Source organism: Cyprinus carpio, chromosome B3 (genome assembly GCF_018340385.1).
Source record: "Cyprinus carpio isolate SPL01 chromosome B3, ASM1834038v1, whole genome shotgun sequence".
NCBI classification, from domain to species: Eukaryota; Metazoa; Chordata; class Actinopteri; order Cypriniformes; family Cyprinidae; genus Cyprinus; species Cyprinus carpio.
The window spans coordinates 13,730,456-13,757,580 of NC_056599.1; the positions used below are offsets into that span (position 1 = coordinate 13,730,456).

Consider the following 27,125-nt stretch of genomic DNA (forward strand, 5'->3'; position numbering starts at 1 on the left):
GTTACGTCCCAGGTCTAGGGTCCAGGAGAATGACATAAATAAATTGGTCACACCTGACTTCTTTTTTCTTTTCTTTTATTATTTTGAGACAAGTTGTTCAAATTCGTAAATACAGTCAGCACAAAAATATCAAAAAGCAAATTAAGTTCAGGACTGGGTCAAAAGAAAAATTTTAAACAAAGAATACAGACACTAAACTGACTCCCTTACTGGCGAAAAACTAGAGAAAACGTAATGTGTGAGAGAGAGAGAGACACACACCATACACAACATGTCTCATCATAACTATGTACATCAATTTCATGTTTCACAATATACTGTTACTGTGAATTATCTAAACAACTGCCATAATATAGTCACCAAAACTTCTAACAACAATATAACAGTAACAATGACATTAATAATAGCTTTTTTCCTGGTTTAGGTTTCATAACAACACTGGGGCACATATTAGTCAGAGCACAGCACACGCACACAATTTTGTCTAGTAAGACCATGTTTTCGCCTTCACAGGGAACCACAATGCTTAGTGGAATTGTGTCGTTCAATATGCTGTACTTTCCGCGAACACAACCAATTACCCTCTCCACATGAACCCTAAGGTGCGCTATCTTCCTGGTGTCTTCCACGTCCTTTGCATCCAACTGACAGCGCCCTCATGTGAAGACAGGCGTTTTCACTTCAGCACACATAAGTTCAACGCTGTTCCTAATGTCAAACCCACGATTCGCCAGCACCAAGTTGATGATTAAGAATACCACAGTCCTCTGTCACCTGTTTGTCACTCACGTGACCACCCCACCCTTTTGAAATTAAAGATATTGCTCCCTGTGGTGTAATGCCGATAAGGTTTGCCTGTCGATCATGAGGACCGATTACAGCAGTTTACAAAAAATAACCAAAATTAATGACCAAATGACCAACGTTACCTACTGCCTACTATACGCTACTATACAGTACATCTACTTCCGTACCGCGATTCCCACAATGCATTGCGTGACGTAACGATCCCGACCTCTATTGTCTTTCAAACCAAAGCATAGGGGGGGCCAAGATGGCGTCGTGGAGGATAGACGTGTGAATTTCTGTTCTGGCGGTGGTGATAGCAATGTGATTAATCACTTTTTTTATACTTTTTTTGTTGTCTTCGAAGGAAAGTTACTGCATTGTGTTGCGTTGTTTTTTTTCCTCTAATGGAAAGAAAGAGACACGGTTTATCTAAAGTTATGGATGTCGATGTCGGCGCCGAAGTTGAACTAATTTCTGAAGTTGGCCTGAGCAATAGGTTTGATGTGCTAGCTGACCCTCCTGCATCGGTTGATGCGATTCGTGATATGAAACATTGTTTGGCGACACCCTTTCCAGCATCCCCTGCAAAAAGTCCTCCTTCTAAAAAAACTAAAAAGAAGAATGAAAGCGGTGATTTTGCTGACATTTTGAATGCCATTCAAGAGTTGTCCTCTAAACAAGATGCTACTTTCCAGAAACTCATCTCCATCGAGAACTTGACCGATGCTACTACGAAAGCAGTTGACAACCTGTCCTTGGTGGTGCAGAAGCTTGTTTCTGATGTTAATGAGCACTCTGAAAAGATGTGCAGAATTGCTAGAAACTTACAGAGCTCCAATCTTCAGACAAGGACGTGCGATCACGGATTGAGCAGCTTGAGCGGTACAGTCGTCGTTGGTGTTTAAAGGTGCACGGGGTTCCTGAAACCAAGAATAAGAATCTGCAATTGACTGTTTTGAATATTCTTGACCATGTGGCTCCTGACATCCGTGGCAAGCTCAGCGACGCACTTTACGTAATGCACCGTGTCGGGAAACGGAACCAGGATGGTGGTCATCGAAGCATAATCATAAGATTCTCAACGAGATCAGTCCGAGACATCATTTGGAAGGCTGCGAAGGACAACGCATACTTGAAAGAATTAATCTCGCCTACGTATTTCAGAGGCATTGATCCCTGCAGATGCTGCTGCGCGCGTGCAAAGTTATGGCCTGCTATGAAAAAGGCAAGAGAGGAGGGTAAGAAGGCATCTTTCTCGGGGCCTTTTGCGTTCATCGACGGTCAGGAAATTGAGGCCTTATAAACTTCAGACTGAACGTTTAGTGATGATAACTGTGTTCGCGAGGATTTAAGGAACTGCTAAACTCCCTCGAGTTCTTTAATGCACTTTAATGTTGCTTTTATGTAGATTAGCTTGTTATGTAGAAGACACTACTGATTGATCACCTTCTACCCTGTTTAAGGAAGTTCAAGTCAACTTAGCCAAGGACTGTTGCGTTTTCCAGCCGTTTAGCTGTGAACTGTTGCACTGCATTTTGCTTCATTTGTTTGCTATGCATTCTTTTGAGTTTTATTCTTTTAGCTTAGCCTCTCTCAATGTTCGAGGTTTAAGAGATCACACAAAAAGGAAAGCCTTATTTTTGTATTGTAAGCGTAGTAATGCAGATTTTTTTTTTGTTCAAGAAAGTCATTCATGTGAATCAGACACCAATTTTTGGAGATCACAATGGGGTAATTCAAACTTTATGAGTCATGGATCTAACCGTTCTGCTGGTACACTAATTTTGATGCACAAATTTAGAGGTGACATTTTAGAATGTTATTTATCTGATGAGGGTAGATGGATCATTAGTATGTAAAACTGAAAATGTGGTATTCATTTTATGTAATGTTTACGGGTACAACTCACGGAATTCCAATGTATCTATGTTCAAAGATTTGGGAGTAAAACTCATTAGTATACAAAGTAGTTTGATTAATGCTTATTTGATAATAGCTGGAGTTTTTAATGAAACTCCTGATGATGTACTAGATAGATTTCCTTCAAGAACTACCTCTAATGCACGCAATAATCTTATTTTATGGTTACGTGAAAATCTTTCTGTTGTAGATGCTTGGCGTTTCTTTAACAGTGGTTGTAGTGGTTTTACCTGGTCCAACAAATATGGATCCCTTAAAGCTAGAATCGATCTCTTTCTTATTTCTCATTCTATTTTGAAAGATGTTGTCTCTGTTAATCATCAGTTTGCCCCATTTACTGATCATATGTTAATTCATTTGGACCTTAAGCAATATAGAAAACCAAGTAGCACAAGATGTTACTGGAAATTTAATTGTCTATTGGAAGATGCTCCTTTTAATGATTATGTTACTCATCTAGCTAAAACTATGTTTAGTAAAATTGAAGGTGACCCTTGCTTTAGTTGGGATTTCTTCAAATTTAAAGTTAGGGACTTTGCTGTTAATAGAGGTAAACAAATTAAAAGAGATAAAAATAATAAAGAATTTGAGCTTATTCACAGGTTAGGTCTATTAAAGCAGAAGAATAATCCCAGTAAAGAAGATGAGGTAGAATATAGAAGATTTGATGTCTTTACTCATTGTTCAAAATCTCATTAAACCAACCACGTCGGCAAAAAAACAGGTGAGAGGGCAATATGAATCGAATGGACAGAAGGACAGAGCAAGGAAGTCTGTTGAGGGATGCGCTGGCGAAACCATTTGTGAAACCGGAGAGGAGAGCAAAAACGACGAGGAAAAAGTCCACCAAAAAAGGTGTGAGTGAAAAAAACCGTATACAAATTATCTACATAAAGTTAGCGGTTACAGTCAGAGGGGCGGGTGTAGGCTAATACTGGGCGTCGTCTCAACTCTATACAGTTAATTCATATAGCTCCACTCTGTTTTAAAAGTTCTCAAGTCATGAATGGGTCGATATGAAAGCTGAGAAAATTAGGATTCAGGGGACGTTTTACAACATGTCTCTACTCCTTATAAACCACGAAATTATCGAAACGCTTTAGGTGCGTCTCTAACACCAGCCCAGCTAATGTTAGGCTTGAAGTTTTTTTACCATTCATTGATTGTGTTATAAGCACTGCTGGCAGAATTTTATATACATAAACAAACATATGTAAATTCATCCCCAATAATAAATATAGAGTAAAATTTGATTGGTTTATGTCTTCACTGAAATTGGTAAAAAAAAAAAAAAAAAAAAAAAAACGTCATAGACCGTGTTTAAAAATATTTTGATACATAATTTTTGGCTGGAAAACCCTGTTACCATTTAATGCAACACTTTGTTTTTTTAATATTGTATGCTATGCTATGTTTGTTACTTGTTATTTAATAAATAATAAAAATAAATTAAAAAAGGTAATAATAAAAAAAATGCATTGATTGTGTAAGCTGTTATATATTCTAGCTAGTAACCTTAAAGGGTTAGTTCACCCAAATATTAAAATTACGTCATTAATGACTCACCCTCATGTCGTTCCAAACCCGTAAGACCTCCGTTCATCTTCGGAACACAGTATAAGATATTTTAGATTTAGTCCGAGAGCTTTCTGTCCCTCCATTGAGAATGTTATGTACGGTATACTGTCCACGTCCAGAAAGGTAATAAAAACATCTTCAAAGTAGTCCATGTGACATCAGAGGGTCCGTTATAATTTTTTGAAGCATCGAAAATACATTTGGTCCAAGAATATCAAAAACTACTACTTTATTCAGCATTGACTTCTCTCCCGGGTCTGTTATGAGCGCGTTCACCTCACATCCGGTTCGCGAACGAATCACTCACTCGATGTAAACCGGATCTTCTTGAACCAGTTCACCAAAATCGAACTGAATCATTTGAAACGGTTCGCGTCAACAATAAGCATTAATCAACAAAGGACTTAAGCTGTTAACTTTTTAACATGGCTGACACTCCCTCTGAGTTCAAATAAACCAATATCCCGGAGTAATTCATTTACTCAAAACAGTACACTGACTGAACCGAGCCAGATAACGAACGAAACATTGACTCGTTCGCGAGTCAAAGAAACCGTTTCTGTCGGACGCGTCCGATTCGAGAACCGAGGAGCTGAGATACTGCGCATGGGTGATTCAGACTGACACACAGCGCGTCTGAACTGAACTGGTTCCTTTTGGTGATTGATTCTGAACCGATTCTGTGCTAATGTTATGAGCGCAGGTAAACCGAAGGCTTCAATCAAGGGCAATCATCGCCAATGAATTATTACGTCGAGGCGCAAAAAGAACTGGTGAACCGTTTTCGGCAACGGTTTATTGAATCAAACTGTCCGAAAAGAACCGGTTCGCGGAGAAGAACAGAACTTCCCATCACTACCGGTGATCCGAAAAACCGATTCAACGGTTCTTGACTCGAGAACAGAACGTAGTCAATCTTTCGTTCGTTTCTCTGGCTCTGGTCATCGCAGTTCAGTCAGTGGTACTGTTTGAGTAAATGAATTACTCCGGAGATATTGATTTATTTGAAACTCAGAGGGAGTGTCAGCCATGTTTAAAAAAGTTAACAGCTTAAGTCATTGGTGGATTAATGCTTATTGTTGACGCGAAACCGTTTTCAAACGATTCAGTTCGATTTGGTGAACTGTTTCAAGAAGATCCGGTTACATCGAGTGATTCGTTTTCGCGAAACCGGATGTGAGGTGAAAGCGCTCATAACAGACCCGGGAGAGAGAAGTCAATGCTGAATAAAAGTCGTTAGTTTTTGATATTTTTGGACCAAAATGTATTTTCGATGCTTAAAAAAATTCTAACGGGGACCCTCTGATGTACACAGGACTACTTTGAAGAGGTATTTTATACCATTTGGACGTGGGACAGTATACCGTACACACATTGTCAATGGAGGGGCTGAAAGCTCTCGGGACTAAATCTAAAATATCTTAAACTGTTTTCCGAAGATGAACGGAGGTCTTACGGGTTTGGAACGACATGAGGGTGAGTCATTAATGACATAATTTTAATATTTGGGTGAACTAACCCTTTAATAGCTGCTAATAGCTCTAGTGTTTTATAGCTCAAAAAAACAAAAACGCTAATGTGACTTTGTTTCTGTTAAGGGAAAGGCGTGCAAGGAGACATGTCCCAGGCAGTGTTCAAGCCAGCTAACAGGACCACAGAAAACTCCAGCTCTTCACAGAGTTTATGCTGTCTCTATGAGAGGCAGCAGGCTATCATTCTCTCTGGTTGGAGCAGGTATGCTATCTTAAGCAATTCATGACCATATCATGTCAACAGTATGCAATGCATTACAATGTAGGCCCATGAAATAACCAGTGAATTAAATACTACTGTATACCTTCAATTCACTAAGACTGCACATGTGCCTGATCACTGATCATCCCAATATGTCTTTTTACTTCTAGCACAAGGTGAGTTGCAGACCACGTGGGCCCGACACTGAGAATACTAAGAGGAAGTACACCTTCAAGTACCATGTGCAACAAGGAGGCCAAAGACTTGCTGTTTGTAAGCTCACATTTATGTCAGTCTTTCAACTGACCAACAGTCGCCTACAGGCAAGTTTTATACAGCCTAGCTTTTTCCGTATGTTAACTTTTTATTACATGCATGATTTTAATTAGATACATTGTCCATAACATATTTGTTTAAAGTTACTTATCTTTGAAAAGGTTATTCAAGAAAAGTTAGGCAGTCAGTCTGAGGGAACAGAGCGGGTAGTCAGGTCTCCATTAGAGGACTTCAGAGAGGAAAAACATAGAGAACAGGTAAAAAAAAAATCTTGAAGGACCTCATGCTCTCGTCCCCTGTTAGTTTTTTTAAAGCTGCACCACCAATGTCACAATCAGTTGCCCCTACAACATTCCCTGATCTAATGGTGCACTGGACGGCTGGCATTATAGGGCGTCGGGTGCCTTGCCACCCTATAATGCCAGCATGCACAAACTGTAATGGTTAGGATTCAGCTCACTTGTTGTTGCCCAGTCAGGAAACATATTTTTGCACTTTGAGATCAATATCAGAGGTATAAAGTGCTATGCAAATGTAATGTATGATCCCGGGATTTCGAGATCGGCCAAAATGTCTGGGATTCGGCTTTTGCGTTCTACAGTTGCCATTCATTGTGTTTACTGTGGCGAGCAGGACGAGACTGAGGGCCGCGGGAGAACGGCGTGAGGCGGGTTGCGTGATTACTGATGAGCGACACCTGTGAGACGCACCCGTCTCGTATCTCTCACGGAGGAGCGGGAATTTTCTTAGCAATGCTAAAATGCACACATTAATCGATCACATGTTTAGCGTTCATGTAAACACTACATTCAGATTCACCAATCAGAATGAATTCAGTTAGATTGAAACAAAAGGTGTGCATGTAAACAATGACGATTTTTGCATCATCGGAGGATTTTTTCCAGACAAAAAATACATAAATCTCTCATCTCAGGGGGATATGAGGGAGAAAAGCATGGTAATTCGAAAATACTACTGGTTTTCTACTAATACAAAGCTTAATGCTAAATCCTGAAGTATCCCTTTAATGATTGTTTGTGAAAAACAAAATCCTATAGTTTAGAGAAAAGTTTACAATTATATTAAATTTTTTTCACATAAACAATGGCAATGGTACAAAACAGACCAGCATAGTTTATTATATTTCCCTTGTTCATGAGTTGTGTTGTTTATTTTTTAGGCCTCATAGCATTCATCCTGCAGTGAGAGAGGGGATAAGAGAGCACATCCTGAGCTTCCCACGCCAACCGAACCACTACTCACGGATGAAGGGAGATGTGGAGAGGGAGTACCTGAGCCCTGATTTAAACCTGCTCCGCATGTTCCACCTGTACAAGGAAAACAATTTCATTTCATTTTCATTTTATTGTCCACAATGTGGAAATTTGCCTTCGGTCTCATAAAAACAACAATCAAACCAACAACAACAAAAACAACAAGAACAACAAGACTAACACACAGACATCTTCAGGGCAAAAGGCAGTACAGCAATAGCAATTACGTTACAAATACATCAACGGGACGTGTTTGTTCAAACGTTCGAATTGCATTAGGGATAAAAAGAATTTTTAAAGATATTACGATTTGCCCTAGGTTACTCTGTAACGTCTGGCAGAGGGAAGGAGTTCAAACTCCCTATTGAGTGGATGAGTGGGACCCCGTTTGTTATTTAAAAGGCTTTTTTTCCTGAGAACTTCCTCGTACATGGAACTTAATTGTTTCTGATTTGTCCCTATGATTTTTGAAGCGAGGTTTACTATTCTCTGCAGCTTACTTCTCCCTTTTACGTTTAAATTACCATACCATACCACATCGCCATGTTAAAAGTTAGAATACTCTCTATCAGATTCTTATAGACTATTTCCATAATGTGCTTGCTCACTCTAAAAGAGTTTGAGCTTGCGCAGTAGATGGAGACGTTGGTTACAAGTTTTAAAACAATGTAGTCTATGTTTTCACTGAAATTTAGATTAGAATCAATATATGTACCGAGGTATTTGAACTTTTCTACTACCTCTACAATTTGTCCCCTAATTATAAGGGGCCGCACAGGGTCCTTTTCATAAAAGACAAGTTCCTTGTTTTTGTTACATTTATCTCTAAGGAACTTTCATCGCACCATTTCTGGAGAGATGACACATGTGCTCTATATACTTCCCTCTCCAACTAGGTCCCCCCTCTTTAATTAAAGCAACCAGGGCCATATCATCTGCATACTGAACAAACGAAAATTTTCCAGATCTAATTGGAATTCGTTTGTATAAATGGAGAAGAGTAATGGAGATAGAATAGTCCCTTGCGGGGGCGCCACAGTATTAAGTACAAGGATGTACGTCCGAGTAGCCGAGTATTATTAACCAGAACCTGTTGAGGGCGATCAGAGAGGAAAGTCCCTTACAAGGTGGATAATACCACCATTTACTCCTATATCGATAAGCCTCTGCAGCAAGGTGTGAATCTGCATTGCTGTTAAAGGCAGATGTAAAATCGATAAAACAGGGCCCTAGCAAAGTGAAGAGGGGGCTGAAGGTGCTTTGCCAGGGTGTGAAACATACTGACAGTTGCGTCGTCGGTTCCCCTCATAATTTTGTAAGCAAACTGGAGATAATCTAAGCTGTTAGAAAACTGATGCTGTAATATGTTTGCTTATAAACTCTCTCAAAAACATTTTCCTAAGATGGAAGTAAGGGCAATGGGCCTGAAATCTTCTAATTCAGTGGCTCCAGGTTTTTTCGGAATAGGCACAATATAGGACATTTTCCATAATTTAGGCATTGTTGAGGAATTAAGCAAGAGTACTGGAATAACTCCAGCACAATACCTTTTAGTTCATGAACATTTTCCTTTTAAAACTCTCCCTCTCAGGCCATCGGGCCCCGGGGCTGAGTTTGGCTTAATACTGGACAGGCGGCTATAATATCATGTTCATTTCAGTATAATAGGGACATATCCCGAAATGGACCTACACACCCTATCACGTTCAGCACTAAAATCATTTTTGTCAAAACGACTGAAAAAGACATTTTAGAATCATTTGCAAAAGATGGAGAGGAGTGTGACAGGGGGGTACGGTTTGGCTTAGTTTCCCGACCCATCATCACATTTAAACCTTCCCATGCTTCTTGGCATTTCGCTGAGAAATACTGACATTCAACTTTATCCTTATATTCTATTTTTGCTTTACTCAGTTTCGATCTTAGTTCGCTTTTTTTTTTTTCTTGAGTAACTCAATATTACCATTTTTAAAAGCATGTTTTTTCTCACGAATACATTCCTTAAGATCACTAGACATCCATAAATTGTTATTAGGAAATATTCTAACAATTTTAGTTCGAGTGATTTTACTTTCATTAAACAACAAATAGGATGTAAAAGTGTCAATTAGTTCATGAGGTGTGTCACATGAGTTAAGAAATAACCAGTCAGTAGTCTCCAGCTCACATTTCATCTCCTCCATACAGTCCTCAGTCCAGATCTTAATTTCCTTAATCACAGTCTTTTCCCGTCTCAGCTTAGTCCTGTAACTTGGAAGTAGGTGGACGACATTATGGTCAGATTTCCCCAAGGCAGGCCGCAGATGGATTTATACGCGTCTAGTATGTTGCCATAGCACTTATCTAGGGTACGTGCCAGGCCGGTGTGGGACAGTCCAACATATTGATGTAAAGTGGGTAGATGATCAGACAGGTAACAGGAATTAAAGTCCCCGAGTAACAGGACGGGTTGACTGACTGCACGGGACAGGGCGGTGTTGTAGCTCTCTGCTATCCTGGCTGCAGCTCCCACAAAATCCGGCCCAGGTACATAGGCCAATATGATCGTGATCTGTCCAAACTCCCTCGGGAGATAAAAGGGGCGAAATGAGACAACCAAGATTTCGTAGTCATGTGTGCACACACGTTCCCGGACGGTGTACTGAGTAGCCCAGCGTGTGTCCATATAGACACACAAACCACCACCAATAGATTTCCGAGACGAATTAATGTCTCTATCAGCCCGAAATACGTGTATAACCCGGCAAGTTGGGGTCTGACGTCTCCTCTTTCAACCAGCTTTCCGTAAAACAAATGAGATTACTCTGTCGGAACTCATTATCATATTGTACTTTAGCGAACAGTTCATTCATCTTGTTGCTCAAAGAGCGAACATTAGAGAAAGTTATTACCGGTAGGGGATGTCTACTGCCGCGCCTCCTCAGTCTTTCTCTCACTCCTCCTCTTGATCCTCTTTTCTTTATTTTAGTCCCTTTTCGCGTTCCGATGTTTTTGAGTTGCGGATACTTAACCAGCAGCTCCAGACCAGAGTCCTCCAGTCTGATTGTGTATCTGAGTGACAACAGCTGGTCCCGCGTATAGGTAAGGATTCCGGCATTTCCATATAAACTCCATACTTCGGCGATTAAACCACTGAGAAGGCACACAGCCAGCCAAAGTAACATGCCAACGCTGAACTTCATTTTGCCACAAAGAGAATGCAGGCTCAATCACTTAAAACAACAAAAAATCACAGGACACGAGACAGACAGGTGAGACACTGGGTCAGCAGCAGAGCCGCGCCCCCATTTTTAGCAATCCAGCATCCACTGCCAAGTTCTGGCTCTATAGGGAGATCTTCAAGCAGCAAAACCTCAGTTTTGGGCAGCCAAGAAGTGATACTTTTGCAAAATGTGACGCCCTGTTCTCAAAATTAGAAGCTGCTACAACAGATGGAGAAAGGTTGAAGATCACAGCCGAGAGTGAGCTTCACCACCGGAAAGCCGAAAAAGCGTACACCCCCAGTTGCAGGCTGACACAGAGTGGGCCAAGGCCAATGATGACTGCCATGTCATTTGTATCGACATGCAGGGGGTAGTGTTCACGCCAAACCGGACACACTTCAACGTGTACTATCAACGGCAGCTGGCCAAAAGCTACAACCTCTGTATCCAGGAGATGGGCACTGAAGAACAACTCCTACCATGTGCCTCTGGCATGAGGGCATCGCTCACAGAGGTTCCATTGAGGTGGCAAGCTGTCTTTTGAAGTGGGCGGAAACATCTTTCGCTCCCCTAGTCCAGGCAAAGGAACGGAAGCTCATCATCTATAGTGACGAGCGATGCTGTGGGGCAGAAGACAAGAAACTGGCGAGTCCTAAACCTCATGGCCCTACTCGTATCTAGAGGGTACTTCAGTCAGATAGAGCAGAAGTTCATGGTGTCTGGTCACTCCTTCCTTCCCTGTGACCGTTCATTTGCCGTTCATTTGCCACGCTGGACAAGAGGCGTAAGACACCCCCAGCGATGTCGCCGAGATGATCCGTGGAGCCAGGCAGCTGCATCCATTTAAAGTAATTGAGATGAAATGTGCGGACTTCAGGCAGCTCCCTGTTTTTTTTTTTTTTTGCAACATTAAAAGCATCCACCTGGCTTCCTAATCACATCCATGATGGGGTTGAAAGGTGACAGGTAAAAAAACTAAAGAACTAAAGAACTAGACTAAAACTAAACTGGTTTTCTGAGATTAACAGTGTTGGGGATATGTGCGTGAAGGCAGAATCTTATTGAACTTCTTGTTGAATCATGATTTCAGCTACTGATCCATGGTGTGTCCACACAAAAGGGGAGCCACAGCCTCTACGAGGGATGGAAGGCATGGGCTGATTGGCACTTGATCACCAAACAGAGGAAGAATCAACCACCTCCAGCTCCCTTGTTCTCCACCACGTATGCTCGTGCTTACGAGGACCCTCTGCCCATCAAGAAGGAGAAGCACCGTGACCTTATGAAAATGCTAGCCTACATGCCAGCGGAGGCCCAAGCATTTTATGGGACATTAGAATGTGAAGAGTAGCCTGGTATGTGTAGGTCATGTGCAGGGTAAGGTGGGATATATTGTGTATATTGTGTGAAATTAATCATAAAAGTAGTTGTAGCTTATCTTGTATGCCTTATCTTATGTTGTATAATAGGAATATATAGGTATTTATATTTATTTTTATTTAGAACCAAAAAAGGGAAGACGTATATGGTAAACTAGCATATGGAACCAGCATGGAATGAAGACGATGTATGTCTGTATTGTAAATATGTATTGTTTACCGTTATTACTGTTTATTGTTTGTATGTATTGTTTATTGTAAGTATGTACGGTTTGTTTGTACTGACGTTTATTTTCTGTACTATAAGTAGGCCTATGTATTGTTCATTGTTCGTACCGTATTGTCCTTCAAGTAAAAAAAAAAAAAGTAATATAATATTCAGAGTCCAAATTAAAGAAAATGTATTATTCAAAAATTGAAAATATGGACTTATATGGTTCTTCGTCTCAGGCCCACAATTGTTGAATGAAGTTGTTATTTTTGTTTTCATTGTGTACAAAAAGTATTCTCGTCACTTCATAACGTTGCAGTTGAATCACTGATGGCAGATGGACTATTCTGACGATGCTTTTCATACTTTCCTGGACCTTGACAGTGTTACTTACTTGGCAGTCTATGGGAAGACGACAAGCCTACCGGTTTTCATCCAAAATATCTTAAATTGTGTTCCAAAGACGAACGAAGCTTAACGTTTTTTAGCGTAACATCTATTTTCTTAGAAATATGTGTAAACCAAGTAAAGCGGTAATGTGTTTGAAATCAACCACTGACAGATCATTCGCGCAATCGTTGTCTCCGCCATTTGTAGTAAACATTCAGTTTCTATGGCAACTGAACAGACTGCTTAAAAGGAGCTGAGCACTCGCACCATCTTCAGTTTCCAGGTTCAGTGATAATCCGACCCGAGGCGAGGAGTCATAGAGCAAAGAACAAAGCCGCGAGTCTAAGCGAAAGTCTACGAATACTGTGTACAGACGCCAGACTATACAGCTAGTGTTCAGTGTTATATTCAGCTATATTCAGTGTTTAGAAAAACAGTTTATACACACTGTCTGTTGTCTTACAGTGTGTATCAGAAAAAGTTTGACAACTGTACATCTGATAATATCAGATACAGTTTGACAACAATATCTGACAGTACTATAGAGTACATCAGACATCATGTCCACACAAAAGAGAGATGTGCACCTGAAGGCTGACATCAGCAGCACCATCTCAGAGAATGGAAATGATCAGGGTGGCATGAATATTTCTCCTGCAACCAATGAGAAGGCAAGCCCAACAGGTGAATGTCAACAGACCATTTGAAATGTGGTAAAATGGGAATAAGTGTAGTTTATAGATAATATATATATATATATATATATATATATATATATATAATATATATATATATATATAGATATATATATATATATATATATTATCCACTAATAACAACTGCATGTACTCAACATGTATTCAGACAGCAAAACATTAGCACAATCTTACAAGTTAGACTAATTATTCATGTTTAATCTGTGGTTAGAGGTGTTTCTAATAGCTTATTATTTGTTTTTCTTCTTTTATCGGAAAATACTAAAGTGAGGAATAGCAACAAGACCTCTGCATTCTTCCGAAGAACATGGAAGACTGTGAAAAAACCCTTTCAGAAAAACAGCGTGCAGCCTACTGGGATCTCAGCACAGCCTGTTCCAGAGCCATCGTGTGTACCAGGTCCTCAACCAAAGCTTCAAGTGGATCTGGTTGATGCAGAGCAATTGTGTGTTGCAGGCCCAAGTGATCCTACACCTCAAGTGACAACAGAAACTCAAAAAACTCAAGTGACAAACAGAGTCCACACAAAAAAGAGAGATGTGCACCTGAAGGCCTGACATCAGCAGCACCATCTCAGAGAATGGAAATGATCAGGGTGGCATGAATATTTCTCCTGCAACAAATGAGAAGGCAACCCCAACAGGTGAATGTCAACAGACCATTTGAAATACATTACTACAGTGAGATGCAAACAAAAATGTGGTACAATTTGGAATATGTGTAGTATATATATGTGTTTCATCTGTTGTTAGAGGTGTTTCTAATAGCTTATTATTTGCTTTTCTTCTTTTATCTGAAAATAAGTGAGGAAGAACAGCAAAATCTGTGCATTCTTCCAAAGAAGATGGAAGGCTGTGAAAAAATCCTTCCAGAAAAACAGAGTGGAGCCTATTGGGATCCCATCACAGCCTGATCCAGAGCCATCGTGTGTCCCAGATCCTGAAGCAGAAGCTGAAGTGGATCTGGCTGATGAAGAACCGTTGTGTGTCGCAGGTCCAAATGGTCCTGAACCTCAAGTGAAAACAGAAACTCAAGTGACAACAGAGCCGTCAATGTTACATAACAATTTCCCTTTAAACATTTTCCAACTGGAGCGTCGCATGTGCAAATGTAGAGTGCAATGGACACCTGTCACCGAGGTGTGGCCCAGTGTCTTCATTGGAAATGAGTAAGTCAACACACTTCTTTCATGTTGTTTTTTAGTTCTTCACTGTAAATCCTATTTAATGAAAGACTAATCTAGGCTGTTGTGTTCTTGTGCAGAGAGACAGCAATGGACCGAGTCAAACTGAAGGAGATGGGTATTACTCACATCCTGAACACTGCGGCATACAAGGAATATCTACAAGGAAAGATTGATATAAAGGCGGAATATTACCAAGAAATGAACATCACTTACTGTGGTGTGCTTGTAATGGTTGAACACAGTGTTGACGTCTACAATGACTTATTCCCCAGCTTCAGAATTCATCCACAAGGCCCTGAGTAACACAGGAAGTAAGAGCTGACACACATACACAATTTATCATCCATCATTTTATCCTAGTGACAAACTGGTGTTTGGATGAATTTGTTTTGAATGTCTTTCTTTTCTTTTTTTCTCAGATAAGTTGTTAGTGCACTGCATGGATGGCGTCAGCCGCTCTGCCACACTTGTTCTGGCATACCTGATGATCCACCATGAAATGTTGTTGGAGGATGCCATCGACCACGTCATAGACAAGAGATGGATCAGGCCAAACAGGGACTTCTTGAAGCAGCTGATAACCCTCAATTCAAACCTCGTAACACAGCGGAAACTTCAGCTAAGAAAACAGATCAACAAAGATGAAACAAAAAACGAAGAGGACCCTGTTGCACAGCCTGTTCCAGAACCATTGTGTGAGCCAGGTCCAAGCATACCTAAACCAGAACCTCAGGTGACAAAAGAACTTTCAGTTTTAGAAAGTCATGTCTCTCAAAGCGTCCTTCAACTTCAGGATCGCCTGGATGAATATACATTGGGCTGCACACCTGTCACTGAGGTCTGGCCCAATGTCTTCATTGGAAATGAGTAAGTCTACAACACATTGACTGCCACATATGACATATAATACAGTATGAACAGGAATCAAACAGCAGTCATATTTCTCTCACTGTCAGAGTGTTGTTTTATAATTTTACATTGTGTATCCCCTTAAACAGTGAAAGACTAAAATCTAGACTGTTGTTGTGCTTGTTGCCAGAGAGAGACAGCAAGAAAACCGGCCAAACTGAAAAGGGATGGGTCTGTACCCACACTTCCTGAATGCTGCGGCTGTGGAGAAGCGCTTGAAGGTCTTATGTTTGGAAATTCCAAGCAAGAAAAAGGCCTAAAAGGAAAGGTCAATACAGGATTGACATATTACCAAGGCAGCAGCCTCAATTATTATGATGTGCCCTGCAGTAGACAAAATTGCTCGTTAACATAAGCGACACTTCTTCCCAGCTGCACAGTTCATCCAGCCACGCCCTGAGTAACCCAGAGAGTAAGAGCTGAATGCAAACACACCATTTATTTGCTTCGTATCATTTATCAAGTGTCCTACAGGTGATAAGTCTAGGGGAGTTACTTTGTTTTTTGAGTGTCTTTTCTATTTTTTATTTCCACAGATAAGGTGTTGGTGCACTGCAAAAAGGGGTCTCAGTCGCTTCTGCCACACTTGTTCATGGCATACCTGATGATTCACCCACCATGTACATGATGGTGGAGGCATGCCATTGACCATAGTCCACTGAGGGTAGAAGCATCAGCCCAACAAAGTCGTTCTTGAAGCAACTGACAATCCTCAGTTCAAACCTCAAAAGTCCCGAAGACTACAGTTCAAAAAGAGCACTAGTAATAAAAAACAATAAAGCAAAATAAAAACAAATATTTAAGTTACAAATATGTAAAATCAATCCATTTGGTCAAAATAATAAAAAAAAAATTGTCTAAATTGTATTCAAATTAGTTTTATTTCTAAAGTACTGTGCAGTAGCATCATGTTACTAAAGCAACAGAAATACACAAGTTGGGTCGTACATCAACTAAGAAAAAAAAAGAAAAAAAAGAGAATTAAAGTAAGGAACAGCTTGCCTACACAAGTTGTTAAGTGGCCTCTTCAAAGCCACCCTAAAGCCATTAACTGTCAACATTGGACCGCGACTCAAACCTACTTTTGAGATTGCAGTTGGAAGATAGTCATATTGGCCAAGATCACTTCCCTAAGATCCTTCTTAAGTTCTTGCAAGATCGCTGCCCTCGAGTCCCTGGCTTTTCTGAGGGGGTGGTGCATAGGCATCCACCTCGCCTTTTGGGGACTGTCTCCAGATAGGGGTAGTTGGTCTACAGGATCAGAAAGAGAGGTTAACGGGCACCCTGACCACTATGGAGGATGAATCACTTAAATGCTGCTTATCTTACCTTCGCCTCCCTGAACTGTCTGGACCACCGTCTCAATGGCGATACAAAAAGTCCAGTGACGAGAGCGGAGCCTCAAGAGTACAAGATCTTTCCTTTCTCCTTGATCCCCAAAAGGGTTTAACCACACAGATGGCGATGGCACGGGGCCACCTGCTTGGTGCAGCAGAGCTCCAGTACTGTATCTGGAGACACCCCCTCTCATTGATCTTTATTAAGAGTTTTACACTATCAGCTTACTATGGTATTTCTGCTATTATTGCAACTCTTGAGTATGTTGACTGATTTGGTAGTGCGTTCACCACGACTATAAAAATGCCAATGATCAATGAAAGCTCCGCAATGATGATTCAACATAGTTTCCCACAAAAAAAGATGTCTGCATACTTCCGAGTCATACTTAATTGTTAATCACTGATATAATATCAAAGGTAAAATGGCAGAACGGTGAGATGTTGAATTAATATGCATTTTTATGGGATCCAACAGGCAAAAAAGCAAAAAAAAAAAAAAAACAAAAAACAAATAAAAAGAAAAGTAAAAATTAAGGTATGAAAACATAATTCACTCAGGTAAAGCTTTAAGCATAAAAGGTTCATGAGTGTATAGGCTACATGACTTTACAAATATTTGACATCAGTAATATATTTCAGTATTCATCTATTTTCACCGTGTGCACCCCCCGCACTGTGCAGCAGCTTTTCCACAGTCAAATGCTCTTTTTTCACGTTATTAATGGCGTCTCTTATCCAAAACTGTGCATTTTCTTAATTAGCATAAAGCGCCAAACGCTGACCCCCATACATCATGCCCCCCGGAACTGCTTCTGTTTTACAACAGTGAGCGCAAGCTAGTTTCCAAGTGAATATTACATTTTGAATATGGATTATTTTTTCTTACAAAAACGCATAAATTTCCTAACAGATAAAAAAATAAAAAAAAATTTGTTTTCACCCTATACAGGAGTCCTTTGTTCTACCCGCCCAGGAACACACTTTTTTAATGGAAGGATGCTTTTTATTTTCACGTCTTTTGGACTGAAGCAATGCAACACCCCTGAGTGGCTTAAACAGCTTGAAAGATTTAAAGACAATTTTTTTACATACCTCCGACGGGATTCGTCTGAAAGAAGAAGTCATATACACCTGGATGCCTCGGGGGGGTGAGTAAATGCAGCCTAATTTTCATTTTTTGGTGAACAAACCCTTTAATAATGGTTACTTCACACACAGTACGGTTTGTATTTTCAGGCGTGGATCTACCCGCATTCTGTAATTGAAGTTGCTCATGTACATGGCAAAAGTACGTGTCATCTCGAGACTCACATCTGTAAGTAATGCGGTTGTCAATTCCAAAAATTGACAGTGGATGAACGTAGCTTATGTGTGTGTGCAGAACACGATTAAGGAGTAAAAGTGAAGTGACAACTGAATTTAGTTGCAGTGTGTGCGTGGCCTAGTGACTATGCCATAAAGGGTCATCGAGTTTCGTACCATTCCATTTCCGATGAAGTAGTGATTTTTAAAATTTCAAAATGTTGTTTTATAAGAGAGAACTTTTATAAGTCACAGGACTTTTTTGCAACAGGTGGGGATTCAGCTTACAGCACTTTCTCATTCATTCCTGTGTTATCTATAAACAGCAATTGAAGGGCGTTCCATTCGACCATAAGTGGACTGTAAAGTGGACTTCACAGTGTATTCTGGCATCTTAAGTTAGAATTCCATTCCATCCGAAGGAATAGCACTTAGTGAGCATGTGCTGCGTCCGAAAACTCTAAAATACTGCCTACGAACGGAAGCATTCCAAGTAGGATGGCATCAAGGCACGTCCGATTCCAAAGTTAGCTTTCATGAGATAACTTCACATCTGTTCGATTTTGAAGGCAGTGATGTATCCCTTGCTGCCTTTGATATCCCACAATCCTGTGCATTCCATTCCGTGATGGTTGAGGCTAAAAAAAATAAGTTGGTGTCTGAAAAATTGGGGTTTGGTGGTCAGTTTGTGTGTAAATGTATGTTTTCTGAATAACTTTTTGCACTGTTTGATGTTCTATCGAGCGAGAAATCAGTATTAAATACAGTCCGTGGCCAAAAGTTTTGAGAATGGACACAAATATTAATTTTCACAAAGTCTGCTGCTACAGTGTTTTTAGATCTTTTTTGTCAGCCTGTCACTATTGTGGTATACTGAACCATAAGTGTCAAAGGCTTTTATTGACAATTACAATAAGTTTATGCAAAGACTCAGTAAGTTGCAGTGTTGACCCTTCTTTTTCAAGACCTGTTGCAATTCGCCCTGGCACAGCCTGTTCAATCAACTTTCTGGGTCTAACAATCCTGACTGATGGGCAGGCCATTCTTGCTAATCAATGCCTGGAGTTTTGTCAGAATTTGTGGGGTTTTGTTTTTAATTTTATTTTAATTTAATTGTTTTGTTTGTCCTCCTGCCTCTGGAGGATTGGACCACAAGTTTGGGTACATTAAGGTCTGCGGGATTTTCATAGCCATAGGACCCAAATTTTTCGAGTTTTGTTCCCCGAAGCCACTTAGTTATTACACTTTTGTCTTATAAGACAAGGTGCTCCATCATGCTGGAAAAGGTATTGTTCATACCACCAAACTGTTCGTGGATGGTTGGGAGAAGTTGCTCTCAGAGGACGGTTTTTGTTACCATTCTTTATTCATGGCTGTGCTCTTTGGCCAAAAATTGTGCGTTGAGATCACTCCCTTGGCTGATGAAGCCAACCCCATACATGATGGTCTCAGGATGCTTTACTGTGTGGCATGGCACAGGACTAGATGGTAGCGTCACGCTTTGCCTTCCTCACAGACAAGCTTTTTACTTCCAAGATACCCCAGTGAGGTTCTTTGCTTGCCCTTCTTGACACCAGGCCCATCCTCCAAAAGATCTTCGCCTCACACTGTGCATGCAGATGCCACATCACCAACCATTGCCTGCTGCCGATTCTTTGAGCAAGCTCTGCCACTGGTGTTGCCCTGATCCCACAGCTGAATTAACTTTAGGAGTGGTCCCTGGTGCTTGGCTGGACCAACTCTTGGGTATCGTAACCTGGAAGCCGTCTTCACAGCAAATTGAACCTCTCCTCTTGAGAGATTCTTGATGATCCAATAAATTATTTATTTATGGTGCAATCTTACTAGCAGCATTCTCCTGTCCCTCAAATCCCTTTTTGTGCAAAAGCAATGATAAATGTACGTTTCCTTGCAGGGGGAAAACACACAAATTGAAGAACAATGATTTTCAAGCACTACCCTCCTTTTAAAGCTTCCAGTCTTAACTCAATCAAGAATGACAGAGTGATGTCCTAGCCTTGTCCTCATCCAACAGTCTCACCGGTGGTTGAATGAGAGATCACATGGACCAATGCTGTCAGCTGGTTCCTTTTGTGGCAAGGCTGGAAATGCAGTGAAAATGTTTTTTGGGATGAAGTAATTTCATGGCAAAAGAGGGACTTTGCAATTTTAATTGCAAAATAATCTGATCACTCTTCATATAACATGCTGGAGTATATGCAACATTGCCATCGCAACAAAAACGCAGCAGACTTTGGTAAAAATTAATATTGGTTGTCGATTGGACAAAACTTTTGGGCCATGGCTGTAGTAATTAAATAATTCGTTTGAGTTATCATCCACAAACTAGTTCTATTTTGTTAGTTGTAGATGATTCAACCGTTACGCTCCCTACAGAAGCCTGTACGAAATCCAGTTTCAGAGGTGGCAGAACACGCTGCCTGTTAAGTCATGTTCATTTGGAAGTGCACTTTGAATGGCATGGGGAATAAGGCGAACCATAGATACTCACTTCACCAGAACTATCACTCCGCACCACCAGGCTCACCAGTCGTATTTTAACACACATATAAAATACACAGATAAATAAATATAACATACACATTCATTCATTCAATCATTCGTTTCATTCATTCTCATAGGAAATGAAGTAGCCACCAACCTGGGTCAGGACAAGACAATGGAGAAATAGGAAGCAAGGAAAAATACCAGAAAAGAAATTTATTAGACCGGCAAGAACATTCTGATCTCTTCACTGGAGCTAAAAATACAGCCTTATATGGTTGGAGGTAAGATCTTAGAATTAAAGAGTAGCAGTCCGTCTTCTTCCTTCTTTTTGAGCAAAATTAATCTCATTCTTGCCTTAAAAGGCATTTTCATAATGAAAAAGTTCTGCCAAGGACATGTTAGACCAGGTTAGACCAGTCCTGCAGTTTTGCTCCAACCCTCATAAAAAATGCAGCTGCCTGTGCTCTTTCCAAGTAACCCTTAAAAACCATGATAAGTTTGTTCAGGTGCGATTGATTAGGGTTGGAGCTAAACTCTGCAGGACAGCATTGTCTCTCCAGGATTGACATTGGCCACCCCTGTGTTAGTCTTATTTCTAAGGATATTAAGGAGTGGTTTTTTTTTTTTTTTTTGTAATCTTAATTGTCATGTTTATGCATATGCTATTTTTATGATTATAGACCTATTCTGGAGAAAAGGGACCTACCGTCCAGTAAAGTAACAACCAGCACAAGCCAAAAAAACACCTGGACAGTAAAAAATAAAAACAGGCTAAGCTCAGATGTACTTGTACCCTGTACAGAGTCCCATGTCTATAGTGTCTCAACTCTATAAAAATTGATATTTTACATTTCTTTTCCTCCTATAATACATCAGGTTGATAATTAGCTCACCATTTTAGACATTTAGACTTAACTTGTATTATCGGGGGAGAAGTTGTGGCCTATGGTTAGAGAGTTTAACTCCTAACACTAAGGTTGTGGGTTTGAGTCTTGGGCCGGCAACCACCCTGACTTAGGTGCCCTTGAGCAAGGCACCTAAAACCCCAACTGGCTATCCCTGAGTGCCGCAGCATAAATGGCTGCCCACTGCTCTGGGGTGGTGCTCACTCTGCTGTTTGTCGTGCTCACTGCTTGTTTGTGTGGCTCACTGCTGTTTTGTGTGCACTTTGGATGGGTTAAATGCAAGGAGCACAAATTCTGAGTATGGATCACATACTTGCTGTATGTCATGTCAGTATTGACAGCTTTACAACCTTAAGATCTTTAAATAGGATTTTTAATGCGTATTTATACCACCTATGATTAATGTGTTGACATGGCAAAAAGAGAATTGCTTGCAACTAAATGTGTCCAAAACAGTATGTATGTTTTTTCTAAGTCAAACAGTATTACTAAAGAGCCGGGGTGAGGCTGCAGGTAGTGTCTCAATATAAATACCCTGGAATACTGATTGATGGGGCTAAAACTTTGCATTTAAAGCTCAGTTTTTAAACGTTTGTAAGCGGGTAAAGTTCAGTCGTCTTTAAATTGTAAGTTTTACAAGAGGTTAAATGTCATTAGAGCAGATACGATGTATATGCATTCCTATGGTTGTTTTCTTACATGACTTTACTGTTTAAACAACCTGTCCTCAGGCAAGTGTCAGTGACGCTAAAACCATCTAATAAAACATTAGTCAGTAAAACCAATTTTTAAACAACTGTTTACTGTTCTACAAGAGTGGGCATTAAGATGGAGACTGTATTGATACCACTGTAGGACCTAAGTAATCTTTAGTCGCTGCTTGTCTGTTAAAGCAAAATGCATGAGAAAAAGAAGGGAAACACTAATCCAACAACTATAAGTGGATCTATATATATACAAATTATTTAGGGTTTTTCAATTAAAGAAAGGGTTCATTGAGTACTCAAGCTTTGTCAACATTAGAATTTATATAATTCTGCAGGCTGTCAAGGTCCCAGTAATGTCATCTTCTTTATTTATATGCGCTTTAAACAAAAAAGCTTGCGTCAAAGCAACTGAAGCACATTAATATTATGAAAACAGTGTGTCAATAATACAAAATGACAGTTAAAGGCAGTTCATTCATTGAATTCAGTGATGTCATCATGCAGCTCAGTATAGTTTAAATGGTATCTGTGCAAGAATTTGCAATCACGTCAACATATCGCTGTAATGAAGTGTCCCCCAACCTAAAGCAAGCCAGAGAGGCCACAGCGGGCAAGGAACCGAAACTCCATCAGTGAACCAGAATGGAGAAAAAACAACCTTGGAGAAACCAGGCTCCGTTGGGGGGCCCAGTTCTCTCTGACCAGGACAACGAAACCCAGCAGTTCAATTCCAGGCTGCAGCAAAGTCAGGTTTGTGCAGAAGAAATCATGTTTCCTGTGAGTCTTTGTCCTCGGTGGTCGTCTGCGACCAGGTCTGTACCAGTGAATCTTTCTCTGGGGTCTTGTTGTGGCGTATCCTGGTCATCCGCTGTCTTTCAGGTCTGTAGAGGTCCTTTCTAGTGCTAATCCACAATCTGGGCTGGATACATACGGGATGGATCCGGGTGACTGCAGTGACCATCTGACTTGGATACCGATCTGGATCGGGTGGCCACGGTGACCTCGGAATAGAGAGAGAAACAGACTAATATGATCGTAGATGCCATTCGTCTAACGATTAGGCAGTACATCGGGTGTTAGGCGAAGTGTTCCCGGTTCCGGTGTACCCAATTAATGCAGCCTAAAAATCCTTTAACGGATTTGGATATTAGAAGTGTATATTTTATGTGTAAGCCAGGGGTTAAAGAGATGGTCCTTAATCAGATTTAAACTGCAAGATGGTGTCTGCCTCCCCGAACAAACTGTTTAGGTAGTTTCCAGGAAGTTTGGGGGCTAATAGGAGAAGGATCTTTGCCGCCCGCAGTTGACTTGGTATTCTTAGGTATTATCAATTCCCAGAGTTTGATAACGGGGTACGGGAGGACTATAATGTAACAAGACTCGTTCAAATACTGAGGTTGCTAAACCATTCGGGCTTTATAAGTAATAAGCAAGATTTAAAATCTCTCGATGTTTGATAGTGGATCCAAGTGCAGTTGTTGACAGTGACCGGGCTAATATGATCATCCTTCCTGGTCTAGTAAGAACTCTAGCTTCTGCATTTTGGACTAACTGGAGTTTGTTAACGAAGCGTGCAGAACAACCACCCAATGGGAGAGCATACAATAGTCGAAACCGTGAGTCATAACCGCACTGGATTAACATTTCTCATTTGACATTGAGAGCATCGGCCGTAATTTAGATATCTTTTTGAGATGGAAAACAATGCAGTTTTTACAAATGCTATAAAATGCTTTCTAAGGAAGGTTCTATCAAATAGCACCCTAGGTTCTAACTGATTGAGAAGAATTTACAGAGCGCCACAAGGCTTAGACAGGTGTTTCTAGGTCATTACAATAACAAAGAGCTTTTAGGCCCTTATTAACACCTACGTCTGTTTTTTTAGAATTTAGCAGTAGAGAAATTACTCGTCCATCCAGTTTTTTTTAATATCGACTATGCATTCCGTTAGTTTTTCCAAATTGGTAGGTTTCGCCAGGGGCCGCGATGAAATATAAGAGCTGAGTATCATCAGCATAACAGTGAAAGCTAACACCTGATTTTACTGATGAATCTCCGCAGGGTACTGTAATGCCGTGAAGAGTACGGTCCATAGTCCTGAGCCTTCGGACTCCTACTGCAACTTGTGAACGATATGGCTACCCTTAATTCACTGCTACATTGATGGCGGTCATATAAGTAAATTTAAACCATGCTATGCAACTTCCATTAAGCCAACCAAAGTGTTCTAGTCTATGCACAAGAATAGTGTTGTCAATAGTGTCGAACCCCGCACTAAGATCAATAGCACTAATATAGAGATCAACCCCGATCAGATATAAGACAGGTCATTTGTAACTCCAAGGAGAGTCAGGCTCATACTATGATACGGTCTAAATCCTGCTGGAATCCTCACGATGCCATTTTTCTCTAAGAAGGATATATTGTATGATCCTACTAACGTTTCTAAGTATCTTTTGAAAAAAAGGGCCGATGCGAGATCGGTCTATAATAATTAGTTCTTTGGGGTAACCGGGGCGCTAAAGGCAGGGATGGAATGCCGGACGGTCCGTCAGGAAGCAGACTATTGTTTGTAGTGTACTATTGTTGGTATTTGTTCATTGGTTTTTGTTATTTTTTTTAAATTGTGCTTATGTATTTGTTTTTATTTGGTGTATTCTATGATTAATCTGGTACATTTACAGAAATGTTTTATTAATGTACATGTCCCTTTAACTAAACAAATAAATAAACTAAATACATTTCCATTTTTTTTTTTGGCTTAGGAATGCAAACATCAAGGGTAGGTGAAACTGCTGAAACCTGCTGGGTTTTTTTCTGATGGATGAGCGGTGGTCAGGGCCTTCATTTCCCCCTGTTTGCATTGCTTCACTACCTGATGATGAACCATGGCAAGAGTGTATTTAGTGAGCTACCCAGAAGGCAGAACATGAGGAGGGGGGCGGGGATAGAGGAGCTGCAAACAAATCAGATCCCTTCTTAAACTACTTGAAAGAAAGGACAGGTCAATGCTTGAAGAGTGGGATGAAAGAGAGAGATGCAGACAAAACATGTGATAGAACTCTTTAATTTACTCGATAAAATGTATGATAAAATGTAACAAAATATTTTATACATATTAATACTAATAACAAATATTTACTTACAAATGTTACAAATATTAAAAAATAAGTCTATTTGTCAACATTTGACTAAAGTGTGAATAAATGGATAAAAAAAAAAAAAAAAAATTAAATTCTAAATGCCTAAACACATTCATTAATGACATAAATATGCTTTGGTTACAACATTAACAAAAATAAAAGATTCAAAAAGTGGAAAAAACGATGCCATGTATTGTGGTGAGGTCTTATTGACTGAACGTTCCTAGTAAGCCTAAGAAGAAAAAAACAGTATAATGGGTTAAGGATTTTAAAATTCAATGAAAAGTTAATCAGTTGAATTAATGCTACTATAGCTTGATGAATATTATATTAATGTAAGTATCAGTTCATAATCAACAATCAGTTTTTTCCACTTACTTTTTGTAAAATTAGGATGAATTATGTTAGTCACGGTCCTATATATGTGTGTGTGTGTGTGTGTGTGTGTGTGTGTGTGTGTAATAAATATGAAGAAAACGCCTTGCAACTTATTTTCACCCACTTTACATATTCAGTTACAACTATGGTTGTATGGTTTAGAAATTTATAAATAAAATATATGCAAGTTTTTTAAGACCTTTTTCTTAAGTTTCCCATCTTATGGGAAAATGTTACTCGTCGCCTTTACTGGATTTTCTAACTCAGAGGGACAGTACTTTTACACTTGGTTAATTTACCTATACTTTTGACCACAAATTTCACATTCATAAGGAGTAAATTTAACCAATAAGAAACCCAATTTTATGGTATTTGTTGACTGAAATATGTATTTAGCAGTATCAGAATCTCTTTGAATAAGAAAGCTTTGAAGTGGGGGAATCTTTTAAGTTTGTGAACTTTATAATATTTTGTTTGATTTTTATTATAATGTATACATGTTATGTATATATATATTGTATATGTGGTTCTGATTACTTTAACACAGTGCTTCCCAAATCTGGCCTGGAGGCCCCCCTGCCCTGCAACCTTTTTTTGGATGTCTCTTTATTCTAACACACCTGATTCCACAATCACCTCATTAGTAGAGACTGCAAGAACTAAATATTTTGGGTGTGTCTGATTAGGGAGACATACAAAAATGTGCAGGGACAGGGGCCTACTTTTTATTGTTTTATTTTCCTATTTATATCATATATTATTTATATATATATTATATTTATAACTGATAAAATATTGTCCAGTGATGTGATTGCTGTAAAGCACATTGGTCACTGTTTTTGTGGTTTAGTTGTGCTATAGAAATAAAAATTAGGGTGACCAAACCTGCCATTTTCCCGGGACAACGTCCTGGCCAGGATTTCTACATTGCCTAAAAAAGTAGTCCAAGTTTTGGCTTTGGTTGTTTTCTGTTGTGTTCAACTTAAATGAAGGTTAATGAACGTTTGAACCAGTTAACATGCAGGACATTGTAACGTAATCCGCCCAATGGTGGTGCGTGACAAGGTGAGGATCTACAGAGGAAAAGTCAAAGCGATGCAAATACAGGTCGGCTTGGTCATATAACTATGAATATTCATCAAAAAGTTGATTTATTTCACTACGTCCATTCAAAAAGTGAAACTTGTATATGTATTCATATCTTTCCACAAAGACTGATATATTTCATGTTGTATTATTTCTTTTAATTTGTTGGATGATATATAACTGGACAAACT

The 27,125-nt window shown here is 39.8% G+C and overlaps 1 pseudogene; it reads left to right on the forward strand.

The window, feature by feature from the left end:
* The first annotated feature begins 13,314 nt into the window (after nt 1-13,314).
* LOC109088072 lies at nt 13,315-16,193 on the forward strand (annotated as a pseudogene).
* Nucleotides 16,194-27,125: the final 10,932 nt, after the last annotated feature.